The sequence below is a fragment of the Gossypium hirsutum genome, chromosome D12 (assembly GCF_007990345.1).
Source record: "Gossypium hirsutum isolate 1008001.06 chromosome D12, Gossypium_hirsutum_v2.1, whole genome shotgun sequence".
Taxonomy (NCBI): Eukaryota; Viridiplantae; Streptophyta; class Magnoliopsida; order Malvales; family Malvaceae; genus Gossypium; species Gossypium hirsutum.
Genome location: NC_053448.1, coordinates 16,662,880 through 16,680,416, shown reverse-complemented (window position 1 = coordinate 16,680,416; position 17,537 = coordinate 16,662,880).

The window sequence follows — 17,537 nt, the reverse complement described above, 5'->3', positions numbered from 1 at the left end:
ACTCTTACATAGCACAACATGCAGGGTGATAAAACTTACCTTGACATGGAGCAATCATTGGTAAAATTTGAGATCTCAACTTAGCTTAGAGAAATACTTTTGGAAGCTCAAGCCTTAGATAACCTTATCTTAGAAGAAAGAAGAAAAGAACTCCCCTTTTTCCCAACTTAAATATCTATTATTGTAATCTAAGTCCTTATTGGAAGTTGACAAATGTCACACCATCACTGAATTATCATATCGAAAGTATAAAACTTCCAAAAAACCTAATTGAGTATTCCTTTATCTTTTAACTATTCTAGTTCAGATTCAGTTGGTTCCTGACTAACTTACCTTACAACTTAACTTGCACAATACCATAATTAATCAAACGCACCATAACCCTGGCGCTAACTCAAACTTTCGATACCATTTTTTGTGTCTGTTGGTCTTATTCCAACTAATATAGTCATCTGGCAAGGAACCTTTATTAACTTAACCACATAACTATATACGCCCACTCTATTCGTCGAAAGAGGCACTTGGGCGAAGCCTACTCCAACAATCATACTATCTTAGGACTATACGCCAAACCCTGAACCCGCCAAGGTTGAGTACTTACATAAAAACACTTTAAACAACTTGTAATCATGTGGTATTCCAAATTTACAGAAACAATTTACACTACCCAACATCAGGGTTCGCTCCTAGTGTAGCTCACACATTTCAAGGCTTCATAATGTATGACTCTTTACATAGAGTATGTTTCGCGAACTACCCTATGTTTTTAGATACTTTGAACTCGATTCATAGGTTTTTCTTATTTCTTGAATATCAAAATTTATTAAGGGTTTGTTGATAGTAGTTTGCCAATTGTAGATTTCGCACTTTGCACAGATCAACAACCCTGTCACTTCGCAATAAATTTGGTGAACTCTATATAAGTTTGTCAGTTTTGTATATTTCATGTTATTCCTTATAAAAAAACACTATATTTAAAGTTAATCACTTAAGTAAGAACTTGTAATATAAGGAAAAATGAATCAAACTTGGATTATATCCATATACTTATAATTCATATGTGTTTATAAAATATTATCGGTTCATGAATAAACACATAAAGGAAAACATAAGAATGTTTTTGGTTTGGTTTATAAGGATTACATGTTATTGTTATTCTTGGGTACATGAACATGAGGATGGATTGATGGTACTTGTTCGAACATGATTTTGTGATATTGAACTGTTAATTAGGTCGTTGAATGATCATTTTTTGAAGTAATTGATGTATGATGTTTAGGAACTAAATTGGAATGGATTAATTGCTTATGTATGCTGCATTTTTGAGGTCTAGAGTAGAGGTACAGATAATCAGGTTTTAAAATCACTACCTCTGTGTTTTGAAATGTGCAAGGAGTCAAAATAGAGATTTGGTATCGATACCTTTACTCGAATATCGATACTCGAGGTTAAAATATCAATATTTCATGGCAGGTACCAATAATTTTTTAGACTTTGGCTTTTAATTAGGAAACATATTGCAAGTTTGGTATCATTTTCTCAGGTGGTATTGATACCCTAGTGTCAGTATCGATACCTATATGACAGTTTTGAGATTTTGTTAAATGGACCTTATGCATGTTTAATTATTATAAGACTATTGGATGTATGGTTAGCAGGTAATATTGATAACTAACAAGTATAATTGACTTAAAACCTATACGGATACGCTCCATTTAGAATGAAATTTTACTTGTTGTATATGGCATGAGACGGTGGTATGGCAACTCGTATTCGGGCTTGGCAACCAGGCCGGGTATAGGGTGTTACATGCCAAGTGGACTTGATTTAATTTGGGAGGATTGTTATTTTGTGCCAAGTTTGACTAGAAACATTATTTCAATTTCTTGTTTAGAAAGAAATGGTTTTGAGATAATTATTAAGAATAATTGTTGTTCATTTTATCTCGATAATGGTTTCTATGGTTCGACACAATTAGTAAATGGCCTCTACATTTTAGATCAAGATAGACCCATTTATAACATAAATACTAAAAGATAAAAAATAAATGACCCTAATCAAAATTATCTTTGGCATTGTCGATTGGGCTATATAAGTGAGAAGTGCATATCAAAATTGCATAAAGATGGAATTTTGGACTCTTTTGTTTTCAAGCAATTAGATATATGTGAGTCTTGCTTATTGGGTAAAATGATTAAAACTCCTTTTAAAAGTAAAAGTGAGCCAGTTAGTGATTTATTGGACTTAATACATAGTGATGCATGTGGACCAATGAACACACAAGCTAGAGGAGGTTTTCAATACTTCATTACTTTCATTGATGACTTCAGTAAATATGGGTATATTTATCTTATGCACCATAAATATAAAGCCCTTGAAAAGTTCAAGGAATTTAAAAGTGAAGTAACAAACCAACTAGGTAAAAGTATTAAGGCACTTCGATTAGATCGAGGAGGAGAATACTTAAGCTTAGAGTTTGATGAATTTTTGAAGAAATGTGGGATTGTCTTACAACTTACACCTCTTGGTACTCCATAATGGAATGGAGTTTCTGAAAAGAGAAATTGAAAACTTTTAGACATGGTTCAATCAATGATGAGTCATGTTGATCTTCCTACTTCCTTTAGGGACATGCACTTGAAATAGCTGCTTTCACACTGAATGATGTTCCATCTAAATCGGTTCAAAAGACACCATATGAGATGTGGATTGGGAAGTGTCCTAGTATGTCTTTCATGAAGATTTGGGGTTGTGGAGCTTATGTTAAACGTCAAACGTCTACTAAGCTCGAAACCATATCTCAAAAGTGCTTCTTTGTTTGATATCTTATGGAAACTAAAGGATATTATATTTCTTCAATCCTACCGATAACAAAGTGTTTGTTGCTCGGACAAGAGTCTTCCTTGAAAGAGAGTTTGTCTCTAGAAAAGGAAGTGGTAGAAGAATAAAACTCGGAGAAATTCGATAACAACAATAGATCCTAAACCAAAGATTGAACAAAAAAAGGTTCCATAAGTTGTTGTGGAACAATTAACTATTTTGGAAACACAACTACTGCAGATATTTAAGAGAACGCCATGTACTTGAGAGATATGGATTTCTCATTACAACACATGGTGATATTCTACTTATGGATCAAGATGAGCCTAAGACTTGTCAAGAAGTAGTGGTGAGCACAGATTTTGAGAAATGGCTTGAGGCGATGAGTTCTCAGATGGATTCCATATAAGAAAACCAAGTATAGATCTTGGTTGACCCACCTGAAGAGGTTAAACCCATAGGGTGCAAGTGGGTTTTCAAAAATAAAATTGACATGGAAGGTAATGTACAAACATACAAAGGGATATTAGTCACTAAAGTTTTTCGACAAGTTCATGGTGTAGACCATGAAAAAACCTTTTCTCGTGTTAATCCATCTAGATTTTGCTTGTAATAGTTGTATTTCATGATTATGAAGTCTAGATAATGGACGTTAAAACAACTTTTCTTGATGGGAAACTAGAAAAGGATTTGTACATAACACAACCTGAAGGTTTTGTCGATCCAAAATATGCTAGAAAGATATGCAAGCTACAAAGATCCATTTATGGATTGAAGCAAGCTTCTCAAAGTTGGAATCTTCGTTTTAATTATGCGATCAAAGAGTTTGGTTTTATCAAAAATTTGATTGAGCTTGAATAATCACTTTCATATTCTATTTAAAAGCTCAGTTCCATTTGTGATTATTCTTGTTGATGTAATTTCTTTTAAATTCGGCAACTGATTTTTTTCTAGTTTGGTAAATTATCAACTCACTTCTCGATTATAACCAATTTTTTTGACCTTTTCCATACCGTTAACCTAAGCCCATTAAAACCCTGTAAAGGCCTCTTGATTGGTGTGTCATCTCATTTTATAGTGGTGAATATTTGATTTTCAAAGCAAGCCTATGGTAATGATGTTTCTCGTTTGACTATTGGGTGCATATTACTTAAAACTTAAACATTTTTTATTACTTTGAGTGAATATTTAGTAAGGATGTTATTTCTTATTGAGTTTGAATTTCAAGTAATTATTTAGTTAGGGGAGATGCCTAATGCCTTCAAAGCATAAAAATTCTCTGTTTGGATTGCTTATACTATTTAATGTGATTTTAGTGTGAATTTCCAATGCATGATTATTTGTAAATTATCCTGAAACATTATCGATGATATCAATAAATTGAGAGAGGTTAACTTTAATGTAGGTTGAGGATTTTGCTTGAGAACATAAGCTTGGCAAACTAGGGTTGTAACACCCCTAACTGTATCAGTCGCCGGATTAGGGTTACGAAGCATTACCGTAACATCGAAAACCTTTAAACTTAATACCATTCAATAACATAATCAATTCTTAAACCAATCATATATACATACATACCATCCCTAAATTGAGCCCTCGAGGCCCTAAAAATACCTTAGAAGCGATTCGGGACCAATTTGAAATCATTTGGAAATTCTAGGAAAGAGTCACAAAAATTTGGAAACAAGGGTCACACAACCGTATGGCCAAGCCGTGTGACACACGCCCGTATCTCAAGCCATGTAACCTTCAAACTAGGTACACACGACCGTGTCCAGCCCATGTCCTCACCCGTGTAACTCTCTGAGTAGGGCCACACAGTCGTGTCACACGCCCGTGTGCCAAGCTATGTAACTCTATGAGTTGCCCCACACGCCCGTGTGCTAGGCTGTGTAACTCACTGACTTGCAACCTAAGGAAATCATCATGTGACACAAATTTACCTAAATTCAAGCCATTTTGAAACCATGTCATGCATAAACATTTAGGCCAATAATGCACACTTTCAAAGCACCAAAACCTCACTTAAAAACACATATAAATATGTCATTTTCAAGACCCCAGTTCAGCTAACCAATATGTCATTCAAAGGCACCTCAAATACATTCAACAACACTTACCCATACATGTAAATTTTACCACATTTCAATCATCAAATACTAGTTCAATACTTTCCAAAACATGCCACAACTTGACCATAATCATACCAATTCAAATAAACCATAGGAGTCATTCAAAAAATGCATCATAAGATAACCAAAATGACACAATCTAGCAAGGCATCAAATGGTACCAACTAAGTTAACTTCCACACCAGCTAAACATCCAACAAACTGCCATTACAATTCAACCTATATATGTCATTATAACCTTGTCCAAAACATTCAAAAACTACTGATATTTATGCTGGATAGTGTTATAGATCTCTGACAAGCTTCCAAATCGATCAAGCTTCCGATAATCTATAAAACATAGGAAAGAAACTGATTAAGCAATTAATACTTAGTAAGCTCGTATAAAATAAAACATAACTTATCATTTCATTTGCATAATATAAAGCATTAGCATAATACAATCCAAACCATAAGCTTGGCATAAAGCTATACATCACCATCAATACACAACTTAGCACACTTGCATATAAATCAAATGAACTAACCATAATATAAGTTATTTTCCATATGAAATACATAAATTAATTCATGTATTCTTTCCATAAGATCATGCTTGATTCCATTTGAATACTTACCATTTCAATCCTTTTTCTTGCCCGTTGAACCATCTAGAATTTCATCGGATACTCAGGAAAGCTCACACAAAGTGTGCCTAAACATATAACCATAACATTTCCTTTCCTTTCATCGTTGCTTACACGAGCTGTGAAATGGGCTTGCTCACATGAGCTGTGAAATGGGCTTGCTCACATGAGCTGTGGGTCAGAATGTAAGCTACACGATGCTACTAACAAAAGTTGTGGAGTATCTACAACAAATGCAGAACCTCAGCCATCGGTAGGACATTCAAGACCAGCACCCAAAACATGAAATCCCTAATGACATGTCATTTGTATCCTAAGAATTCCTAAGGTTCAATCGGGACTAAATATTCATCATTTCTTCATAGTATTGATAGGTTTATGCATCAATCAATTGCATTATAAATAGCATAGTATCATTCAATTAAATAACATGAATATAATAATTGTTCATACGAACTTACCTCAACGACTAGGGCCGTAGAAGTTAAATCAAGCTAATCTGAAGCTTTAGCTTTACCTCGATCTAGGTTCGTACGTGGTTTATCTTGATCTAAATAGATAATTATATTCAATTAAATACTTCAATTAACCTTAAACATTCAATGCAATCCACATTTCATATTTATGTAAAATTACTAATTTGTCCCTAACCTTTTAACTTTTCACAATATAGTCATTAAGCTTATAACTTAAAATGTAACCATTTTAATCAAATTCCATGTTAAACATACATCAAAGGAACCTTGAAACAACTCATATTTACCATCATATCACAATAAAACCCTAGACTTTATACCTTTAACAAATTAGTCCCTAATTCTAAAATTTATCAAAAATCACTTAACAAAACTTATTTATTTTTCAACAAAGATTCATAATCTATCATTTAACATCGAAAAGAATTCAAGAACATTCATGGCATATCCCTCAACCTTTAATAGATTCACAAATTGACCCACAGGCTAGCTAGATTAAGCTAAAATGGACTCAAAAACATAAAAATTATTAAAATTGGGGTTCAAAATCATACCAAGCAATAGATTGTAAGCTTGCCAAAACTTATGCTCATCAATGGTGTTTTTTTATCCTTTAAAATTGGTTTGGGAAGATGAATAAAGATGATACCTATTTTTTTTCTTTTGTTTTTTGTTTTAATTTCAAAATTACCATTTTAACCTTTAAAAATTATAAAAATTTCATCAAAACCATGTCAATAACATCCACTATCAACTCAATTGGTCTATTTACCATTCAAGTCCCTTAGTTTAAGATTTCATAGCCATTTGAACCTTTTACCTAATAAAACTCAACTTTTACCCTTTTTACGATTTAGTCATTTTTTACTTAATTAACCATGCAAACATTAAAATTTCTTAAAGAAATTTTAACACAACCTTAATATATTTTTGTGGACATTAAAATAATAATAAAATAATAATTTACTCGTTAGATTGGTGGTCTCAAAACTACTATTTCGATTTCACTAAAAATAGACTGTTATAGTGGTTCACCAGTAGACCTAGCGAAATGGGGTTACTAGTGGGTTTAGTGAACTATGATCGCCAATAGGAATGGCAAAGCAGGGATTGCCAAAGGGCCTGATGAATTGGGATCTCCAGTGGGCCTGGCGAACGAGGATCGCTAGTACTCTTTCTTGCTTTTTGTACAACTTTGAGTATCCTAAGAACATCAAAACACCTAGTGCCTATAAATTACGCTCTTTTCATTAAAATTTCATATTCTTTTAAATGATAAAATTCCCTCAAATTCCTTCATCAATTATCCTATTGTCAAGTTTCTAGAAAAATAAGAACCTAGAACATAATTCTTAGGATTTAAGGTAATACTTTGTTTCTCTGTTGTGCTAATGTTTAGAAATAATTAATGAAGGTTCGCAACAAAGGAAACTAGGTTCGCCAAAAGACTAGCAGGTGCAAACCTAGGCTTGCTTGTGTTTATGTATGAGTTTTTATTTGCTTTGTCTGTTAATGACTTGTATATGTTTGTGAAATTGTGAGCCTAACAGAATTGTCTACAAACAAAGACAAGGCAAGGGGGAAGTTTATCTAAAGCTTTCAGCAAACTGGTGAGTGTTTAGGGATTGCCACATGTATGTACGAACCATAGTGTTAATCAAGAGCTTAGGGTTTTAATCTAAGTTTTGAGAGTAAGTTTTTTCTAAACCCTGTTTTATAAATATGTTAAATATGTTTTTTTTATGAACAATGATCTACGAGTTCCTCATGATTTGGGAGCTCTATGTTTAAGTAAATGTTTTGACACTATAATCTTCTGAAACCGTTGGATATAATGGCATGCCACAGGATTGTAAGTACTTGGCTTTATGTCTTGTGTTTTGGACGAGAGGCCTTGGGACAGGTTGGAGAGATAAGGGAATGTCCAGTTAAGCTCCATTCAATGGGACATGTTGGTGTGTTTGGAGAGTGTTTAGCTTTATGCTACACTTATAGGACATGTTATGACTCTTTGAGTCAAAGTGAGGAGTTTTTAAGGAGATCCACTTATCCAACAAAAAGGAACATGTGAATAAGATTGTGTTTTCTGAAATATTATGTTTTACTATTTTATGCTAACTGACAGTGAGTAATTGTGAACCAGACTTCACATAAGTATGGCAAATCCAGTTCGCAATTCGGTGATTTTGCCTAGGCTTTTTCTTTACTTATGTTTTATGCATTTTTTGTTGTTTTTCTTTCCTATATATTCACTTAGTTCTCAAGAGCTCACACACTCCTTCCTAAACACTACAGATAGTTAGATTACACGATGATCAGCAGCGAGGTGAGTGATCCGAGCGAAGCATAAACACTAGAAAGGTAGTACAAGTGAACTATGGTCATAAAGGCAATGTGCGATTTTTGCTTAGGCTTAGAGATATCTTTCTGTTGACTTCGTCAATTTTGAACATTTAAAAGGACTTTATTAAAATATGCTTAAACTATTTTATTTAAAATTAATAACCCTCAAATATTAATTTCAAAAAATCCTTTCTCTAAAGTTTTCTAGTGGGTAAAGATCCATATTTCACCTCCTCTTAAGTCAGCTTTGGCTTTTTTCTCAAGATTATGGTTATTTAGGTAAGCAACACTTGCTAATTACATCCTATGTAACTCTTTATTTGGTGAACAACTCTTGTTCCAATCATCTCATGATCATCCAAATTTCTAGCACCTAGGTTTCTAATCCTATTAAAGTAACCTAGTTAAGTTATTAACCAATACTATAACAGACAAATATCACTTGCTTATTCTTCGCGTTTAACCAAGATAGATACAAGTACTTCGCTTTAGCAGAACCTACGTTGTATTGATCGAGGCTTTAACGAAGGCAAATATTGGAAGCCAACCTTAACTTAATATTTTATTGAGGGGTTTTTTAATTAAATTAATCTCACCATTAATGGTCAACATTTGTCCATTTAATCCTTTAATTGATCTTATCAATGGCCTATAACATGCATGTTAACATATCATCCATTGCATTAAATAAATGCAATGGTTATAGCCCATAAAACTAAGGTGGTTCCTCCCAAGCCAATGGGACAGTCAAAAGGAATCCTAAGGGTGTATGCAACTTCTCAAGCTTCTTTTCCACTTTAGGTAGTCCAACCTTTTTTTCCTCTAGTCCGCAACAGCTTGTACAATTTACAATTATATAGACTCGTTTAACATATGAGGGAGTAAGATAAGAAGAGAAATACAAGGGGAAAATAGAAAGGCACGACACATAGGTCGTATTCATAAAATTACAACCCTTGTAAATTATAAATTAAATTGGCTATTGGGCTATAACCATGCATTTCAAACACCATGCATATCAACCATAGTAAACAACATATAATATGTATTTATTTAATCAATTATTAATATGAAATACTAAATTCTCCCTACAATTAATTTTGCCTACACAAAGGAGTCAAGGGGCGAAACCCCTTGCGGGGTTCAAGGGGATGAATGTAAAAGACTGCACTTAGATCTTTATGGAAAAAACATCACCAGTTGTAATTTTTTCTCAAAAATAGAATATTTTCAAAATCAAATATTATCAAACTTTCAATCTATGAGTGTTCTTACTGGAACAACTTTTGTTCCTTATTTTTGAATGTTACCAACAAGTTAACCATTAACTTCGAATAACGAAAACCTCATTGCCCTATGATAGATCTGTTAACACTTAAAAAATAATATATTAGATCCAATAGCCATTAAAATCAGTGATTAACACTTAATCGGAGATTGAGAGGAATAGGTTATCACATGTGTTAAACGGATTACATATATTGTTTATTAAACAGATTTCATGTATCAAATATACATAAAATAGATTGAGTAAAATAAATCATACAACATGTATCTCATACAATTACATTAACCAATAAATTTAATCTCAAATCCGTATCGTACAAGTGGTTTTGATACCACTATTGGATCGTCAGTACGCCCTGTGGCGCTGTGGAAAAATTATTCCTGCGATCGTCAACCAAGGATCCATGTACGAGGAACGAATTGGGTTGAAACAAAGGTCAAAAATATACCTTTAAAAATTTAAAAACGATGAATGACATTGCTGATAGAATCCCTTTCGGAGATGTTGATTCCAAGCCGCAACAATAATGTCTCAGCCTCTATGTAATCCACCTAGTCAAAGAACGAATAGCAAAATTCTCTTGAAATTTTTAGAGAGAATTTTCAAGAACGGCTGCTAGACCTTTTTAGTTTTTGTTTTCTTGGTAACCCTAACACACTAAGGGATTCATTTCCTTTTATTTAATTTGATATCATATACCATAAAATAAAAATGAGATTATTCCCTTATTATTAGAGAAAGAAATGGAAAGTCAAAAAAATATTATATCCTTTCCAAAAGAATATCACTATCCATGTCCTTTTATATTTTGATCGAAATTATTACTATAACTATTTATATTGATAATTTTGGTAAAATATATATAATTAATATTTTGTATGAATCAAATTCATATATTAATTTTATTTATGTTCTCTATTTGTGTACAACAAGTGTGTACATATAATGTGTTTAATATTTAACTATCAAATTAAATTAATTCAATAATTAATTTAATTCATGTAACAGCTAAATACAATACCAAATGTATTTGGATTTTGTTCACTTTAACTATAGAGTGTAACCTTGTAGGCTCTTGTAATGTTGGTAGTAATACTAGAACGTTTCTAACATTACAAGCAATGAGTGACATCTAGCAATGCATCATTGCTACCCAAGTTACAAGAAGTCATGATTCGACATAACCTTTCTGTGATAATATTTTCATGTATTATATATCCTTTTATCCTTAATATCTAGGTTGGACACAAGTCATGGAATAGTCACACTTCTATAGTTCAATCTCATATTTCTTGATTTTTCTGAATAGACTACAATAAACAAACAAGTCTGATATCTCATATCAACTTATTCGAGCATGACCATGCATTTCTAGTCTCACTCCATCAAGAGGTTTAAGATATTGCTCCCATTATGTAGGAGGGTTAAATCCTATCTTGATCAACTATATCCCACTACATGGATTGTGGTATATCCAACATCAGTCTTTAAGTACAACCTATTACGGTATGCATTTGACTATATTAAAATATACGACTCACGATGTTGAGACAATGAAGATCTCAAGTCTGAGGATCCTATACATAATTATCACCATGAGTAATATTTGTAACTATTACATAATAATTCAAGAAACATACTCAAGGTAGGTCAATCTAGTATGTTGTTCTCTAACACATACTCATGTATTGATTTTGACATCCCTATGTCAATGACAACACTTTGTCATCAATCAACTACACACATTAGTTTCAATGCATTATCATTGTCCAAGCCCACAATAATACTCGACTAAGGACCTTTTTAAGAATAGTCATATTATTCTTAGGACTTTATTATTAACAAGTTTATTTATACACACAGAAAATAAACTGAAATAACAATGACAATGTCTTATATTAACAAACAAGGTAAAATGAGTATGTGATTACAATCATCTCATGATAGTCTTTGGGCATACTCTAACAGGGGTTGTTAAATAGGCAACCAAATTTTAAAAATTGGGTCATTTCCCCTTTAACCATTTCAAGTTTCTTCTATTTTTAAATAGGTCCTTATTTTCAATTAAAACTTTTTTTCTAAATTATTTTCAAATCTAATCTCGTTTTAAAAATCCGTTTTAAGGAAATTAATTCTCAAACACCTAATTTTAATTTTTAATTATTTTATTATTTTGTTTTATTTATTCCTACTTATTTTAATTATCTAACCTAATTCTGATTTTCAGTTCACTAACCCTTGATTTCCTAACCTGATTCTAGTAACCGAATTTTTGGGATATGACATACCGTGAATATGAAACTGTAGCTGTAACACCCCTTACCCGAGACCATAGCCAGAGTTGAGCATGGGGCGTTACTTGACTTAACTTATTAGTTCGGGGCATAAAAATTTGCTTTTAAAATTTATTTCACTGTTCACCATAATGTTGTGCACCTGCACTGTAGTCACTAATTTAATTATAACTCGAGTTACAAAACTCAAATTTTAGATACGTAAATTTTCCCTGAAACTAGACTCATATATTATCTTACCATAAAATTTTCAGAATTTTTGGTTTAGCTAATTAGTACAGTTTATTCATTAAAATCTCCCCTGTTTCACTACCTGACGGTTCTGACCTATATTCACTAAAAATCAATTTTCTCATCGTATGATTTTCATATGGCGTTCTCACTTGTTTCTACAGAAAATAGACTCACTAAGGAATCAAGACATATAAATTATAACTATAATTATTTTTTACAATTTTTAATGATTTTCTAATGTCAGAACAAGGGACTCTAAAAACCATTCTGACCCTGTCTAACCAAAATTCAAATATATCAGAATATAAAATTTATTTACCCACACCGTTATTTTTCTATAAAAATAGACTCGATAGGCTTTAATTCTATATATCATTCACTCTCTAATTCATTTTATACTATCCTTGGTGATTTTTCAAAGTCATATCACTGCTGTTGTCCTAAAACTGTTTCATTGCAAATTTTTACTCTTTCATAATTTCTAGGTATAAACTATCACCTAGGCATTCATAGTACCAAACATATTCTTACTTAGCCATTTTAATAGCTAAACGTTATCACATATTTACACATCATCCTTTAGCAATATCATAAGGACATACATTCAAAATGACTAAGTCCCTATACATGCCATAGCTCAAACATTGATCATCATAAAATACCGAGTTGTTGTTGTTGATAGTGTGAGCGCTCTCTGACGTCTTTAAGATTTTCGAATTTGCTTGTAATACTATAAAAGAAGGAAAATAAAGGAAGTAAGCATAAAACTTAGTAAGTTTACAAGCAAATAAATAACAACATTTAACACAAATAAATATACTTAAGTTTCATGATCTCTAATTTCCTCATTACTTAATCTCTTACTCGTTCACTTACTTGTTTACTTAGATAAATCATGATTATAATTTACTCTTCTCTTACTGAAATGTTGGTTCTCAATTGATAACATAATATGTTCTTAACTCTTATAACTCACCTGAATTTGCTATTTATGCTTTTACCTAAACTTTCATGGAACATAATTTGTTTACTATCCCGTTGAGCCACATTGGAATAATAAGGATACTTGGGTCACTTTTCTAATAATAACATGCCAAAGCCATGTCCCAGACATGGTCTTACGTAGGGCCTCTCATAACCTCAATAATGCCAATGCCTTGTCCCAGACATGGTCTTACATGGGATCTCATTCCCTTAATGTCATGACATTTGTATCTGATACATTCCTAATGTTTCAACGAGACTTTTTAATACTAATCCTCTATCGTTTCATACTTGAGTCAACATTAAATAATTTCATAAAATAAATACATAATTGATAGAAAATAGCAGAATTAATAATAATTATTGAAATATTGTGTTTATTTACCGTAAACTTACCTCAGTACAAAATATGGCCAAATCTATCAATTTAGTCTTCAACATTTTTCTTTCCACGGTCTAACCTTAGATTTCGTTCTTCTTGATCTATAATAGAAAATTTAGTTTATTTAATACTCACATTTATCAAAATAGCCCTCGACTCTAACTTTGGCAAAATTATGATTTTGCCCCTAAACTTTTACATATTTACACTTTTACCCCAAAGCTCGAAAATTAAACTTCATCCCATATTATTATGTTTTATAACATTCTGAACATTTTTCCCTTCTATGGTAACATCAAATTCCCATTCTAACACTTACTTATGAACATTAGATATTTTTACCGATTATGTCATTTTACTCGTTTTCACTTAAAATCGCTTAGAAAAAGTTGTTTAACATAATTTCAAGCTTCATATTCTACCATAAAACATCAAAATAAACATATTTCACCTATGGGTATTTTTCCAAATATGAACCCTAGGTTAAATTATTGCTAAAATAAGCTAAATCAAGTTATCGGGGCTTCAAAAATGTAAACATTAAAAACGGGGCTTGGAATCACTTACTATGGAGCTTGGAAGCTTGAAAACCCTAAATATGGCTTCCCCTTGCTAATTTCGGCCAAATGAAGAAGATGAGCACAATTTGCCATCTTTTTCCCTTTTAATTCATTTTAATTACCAAATTACCAAAATGCCCCTAACTTAAAATTTTCCTATTTCACTTATCTCATGTCCATTTTTGTCCATAACTTAACCAATGCTCTAATTATCATAGAAAGACCTCCAATTTAAAATTTCATAACAATTGGACACCTCTAACATGTAGAACTCAACTTTTGCACTTTTTACAATTTAGTTCTTTTGACTAAATTGAGTGCCCAAATGTTGAAATTTTTTAATGAAATTTTCACGAAATCATTCCGTGAAATTTTAGGCCATAAAAATATAGTAAAAATAAATTTTTCCTCATTGAATTTGTGGTCCCGAAACCACTGTTCTGACTAGGCCCAAAATCGGGATGTTACAGTAGCTCTTTGGAGCATTAAATGGATCAGAAGCTAACATAAGGAAGGGGTCCATGAACTGTCCATGCAAAGCATGCATGTATTACGTAAAGTTTCTATACATGAAAAATGCTTAATTAGAATAGGTATTCGCATGTGAACTAATTCTAGTTATGATTTGAAATTTGCTTGTGATTTGTAATTAGATATAGCTAATATTCACATGTAAACTGAAGTTAATGGTGACCTGTATTGACCAATTGTAACACCCTCTAACCTATCTCTGTTACCGAATTAGGGTTATGGATTACTACTAAGCAAAATAAGACATTTCACTTCATTTTAGAACATTTAAACCAATAATTAATAAACTTATAACAAACCAAATCAATTCATGGTGTAAATACACTTATTGGTCTTAAATCGGGCTTACGGGGCCCTAAAAATAGTTTAGGAACAATTCAGGATCAAATCAAAACAAAACAAAAGATTTTAGTAAAACTTACAAATTTTCAAAATAGGGGTCACACGGCCATGTGGCCAGGCTGTGTGACAAAGCCCAGGTCATGTGAACATTCGAAGTCTAGACACACAATCGTTTCCCAGCTTGTGTGTCCACCTATATGAGTATTCAAAATAGGGTCACACGGTCGTGTCATAGGCCATGTGCCATACCATGTGTATATTCGAAGTTGGGTCACACGGCCGTGTTGCAGGCCGTGTCACTACCCGTGTGCCAGGCAATGTGGATCCTACACCTAATTTTGAAATGGCATACGGCCGTGTGATAGCCCATGTTCCAGGCCGTGTGTAGCTATAATTATCCCCAAAACAAGTCCAAATCTTACATGCCAAGACATCCTACTTCCATAAATCTTTACATACCAAAACCTCATAACATCACACTCCACATATACCTTTTCAATCCACCAATAAGACCTAACCAGTGTGTCATTCAAAGACACCACATTTATTAGTCATTCAAAACAACAATTTAACTATATAAAGCACATGTCATTGTTCACCAATTCATACACAATCTTCATCCAGAATGACCAAATATGATCACACACATCAAATTTACCAACCCAAGCATTATGACCATATTCTCATCACTAAGATTACCAAACTAAAACACATCACCTATACATTTTCACATCATCCATTGCACTAAATATGCAAATAACATAACCTTTACATATTGACAACAAAACACCTATATACATGCCACATTCCAAAATGAAAATACAAAAGCTACCAAAATGGATGGATAGTGTGAGTTTTCAGTCGATCCGTTTGGTCATTCCACAACTTTGACAATTACAAAAGAATATAAATGAAGCAAGTAAGCTTAAGAAACTTAGTAAGTTCATAGTTTAAATCATCAAACTCAACTTACCTTAATTGACATCAAAGTATAAAGAGATAAAATACAATTTCTAATAACCAAATACACATTCATAATTCACATTAGTTCTTGATCACATAATAACATAAATCATGATAATCCTCTTCTCAAATAACTTATCAACTCCATAATATCTTTTCATCAATATAAATGTGCTCATATATAAACAAGTAATTCATTGAACATTTAATGCTTTCTAATATCTTGGATATGCATTAACACTTAAATCCATAGATCAACCATACATTCCGTTAACATTTAGCCCGATGAACTAAGTAACTCAACTCGGATACTCGGGTAACTACACCACACCAAAGGCATCATAGATTCATAACAGAGGCACCAAAGTGTAAACAGAAAGTAGAGGCATCGTAGTGCAAACAGAGACACCAAAGTGTATACAAAGTCACTGAAGTGCGAAGAGAGGCAATGAAGTGCAAATCTCGTACAAGTGCACATACTAACCTTATTGGCATGCCAATTGTATCCTAGCAATTATTACGTTCAACCAGGCATTATATATAAATTCGTTACATTTACGTATATTTATCAACCAGAGAACTTCCTCATTTCTGTATACGTAACATAAATTCAATACACTCATGCCGAGATTGTGCAATTACAAAGATTGACACCATCCACTAATCATTTTCATATGAATTTGATTTAAGTATTTAATATACTATAAAAAAACATATGAAATTTCACATGTATTAAACAATTAACTAGAAACAATAACATAATCTCAAGAAACTTTTAATTTACATATCACTCACTATGAACTTACCTATAATTCAATTCCGGTTAATACGTAGGGACTACTTCACAATTTCCCCCTTCTCTCGATTATTGTATTTTTGGTTCGGTTCTTGGTCTATATAATAATTAAATACAATCTATTAATTACACAAACATTTCACATCAATTCAATGCATATGACCCTTAACTTTTCATTAATTATACATTTTCCTTAAACTTTTACATTTTCACAATTTAGTCCCCAAACTTAAAATCTCCAAATTTAGAAAAATTTGTTAAATACCCATGCTAGAGAAATTTATTCCCATATTAGTACAGTCTATAACTATTCAAATTCACAAGAATACCATGTAAATTTTAATATTTTATCAAATCAATCCTTAACTCAAAAACTAACAAAATTACTTAATAAACTAATTCAAATCAACAACTAAAGCTTTCATCTCATCAATTAACATCTATAATAACCAGAATTCAGCAATGATACCTTTCAAAATCCTTCACAGTTTTTAAGATGAAGCTATGAGTTAATTGGACCTTGTTGCAACGATTTCAAAAACACAAATATCATAAAAAATAAGCTAAAAAAGAACTCACATGCAAAGAAGATTATGGTCGAACCTCCCTAAGTTCTTCGATGGTGTTTTTCCTTCAAAATTTCAGTGAAAACTCCACTAAAGAAGATGATGTTTATTTTTATTTAATTTGTTTCTTTAGCTAAATTAATAATTTACACATTTACCCTTTAATCAACTTATAAAATATCACATATGCTTACCCATAA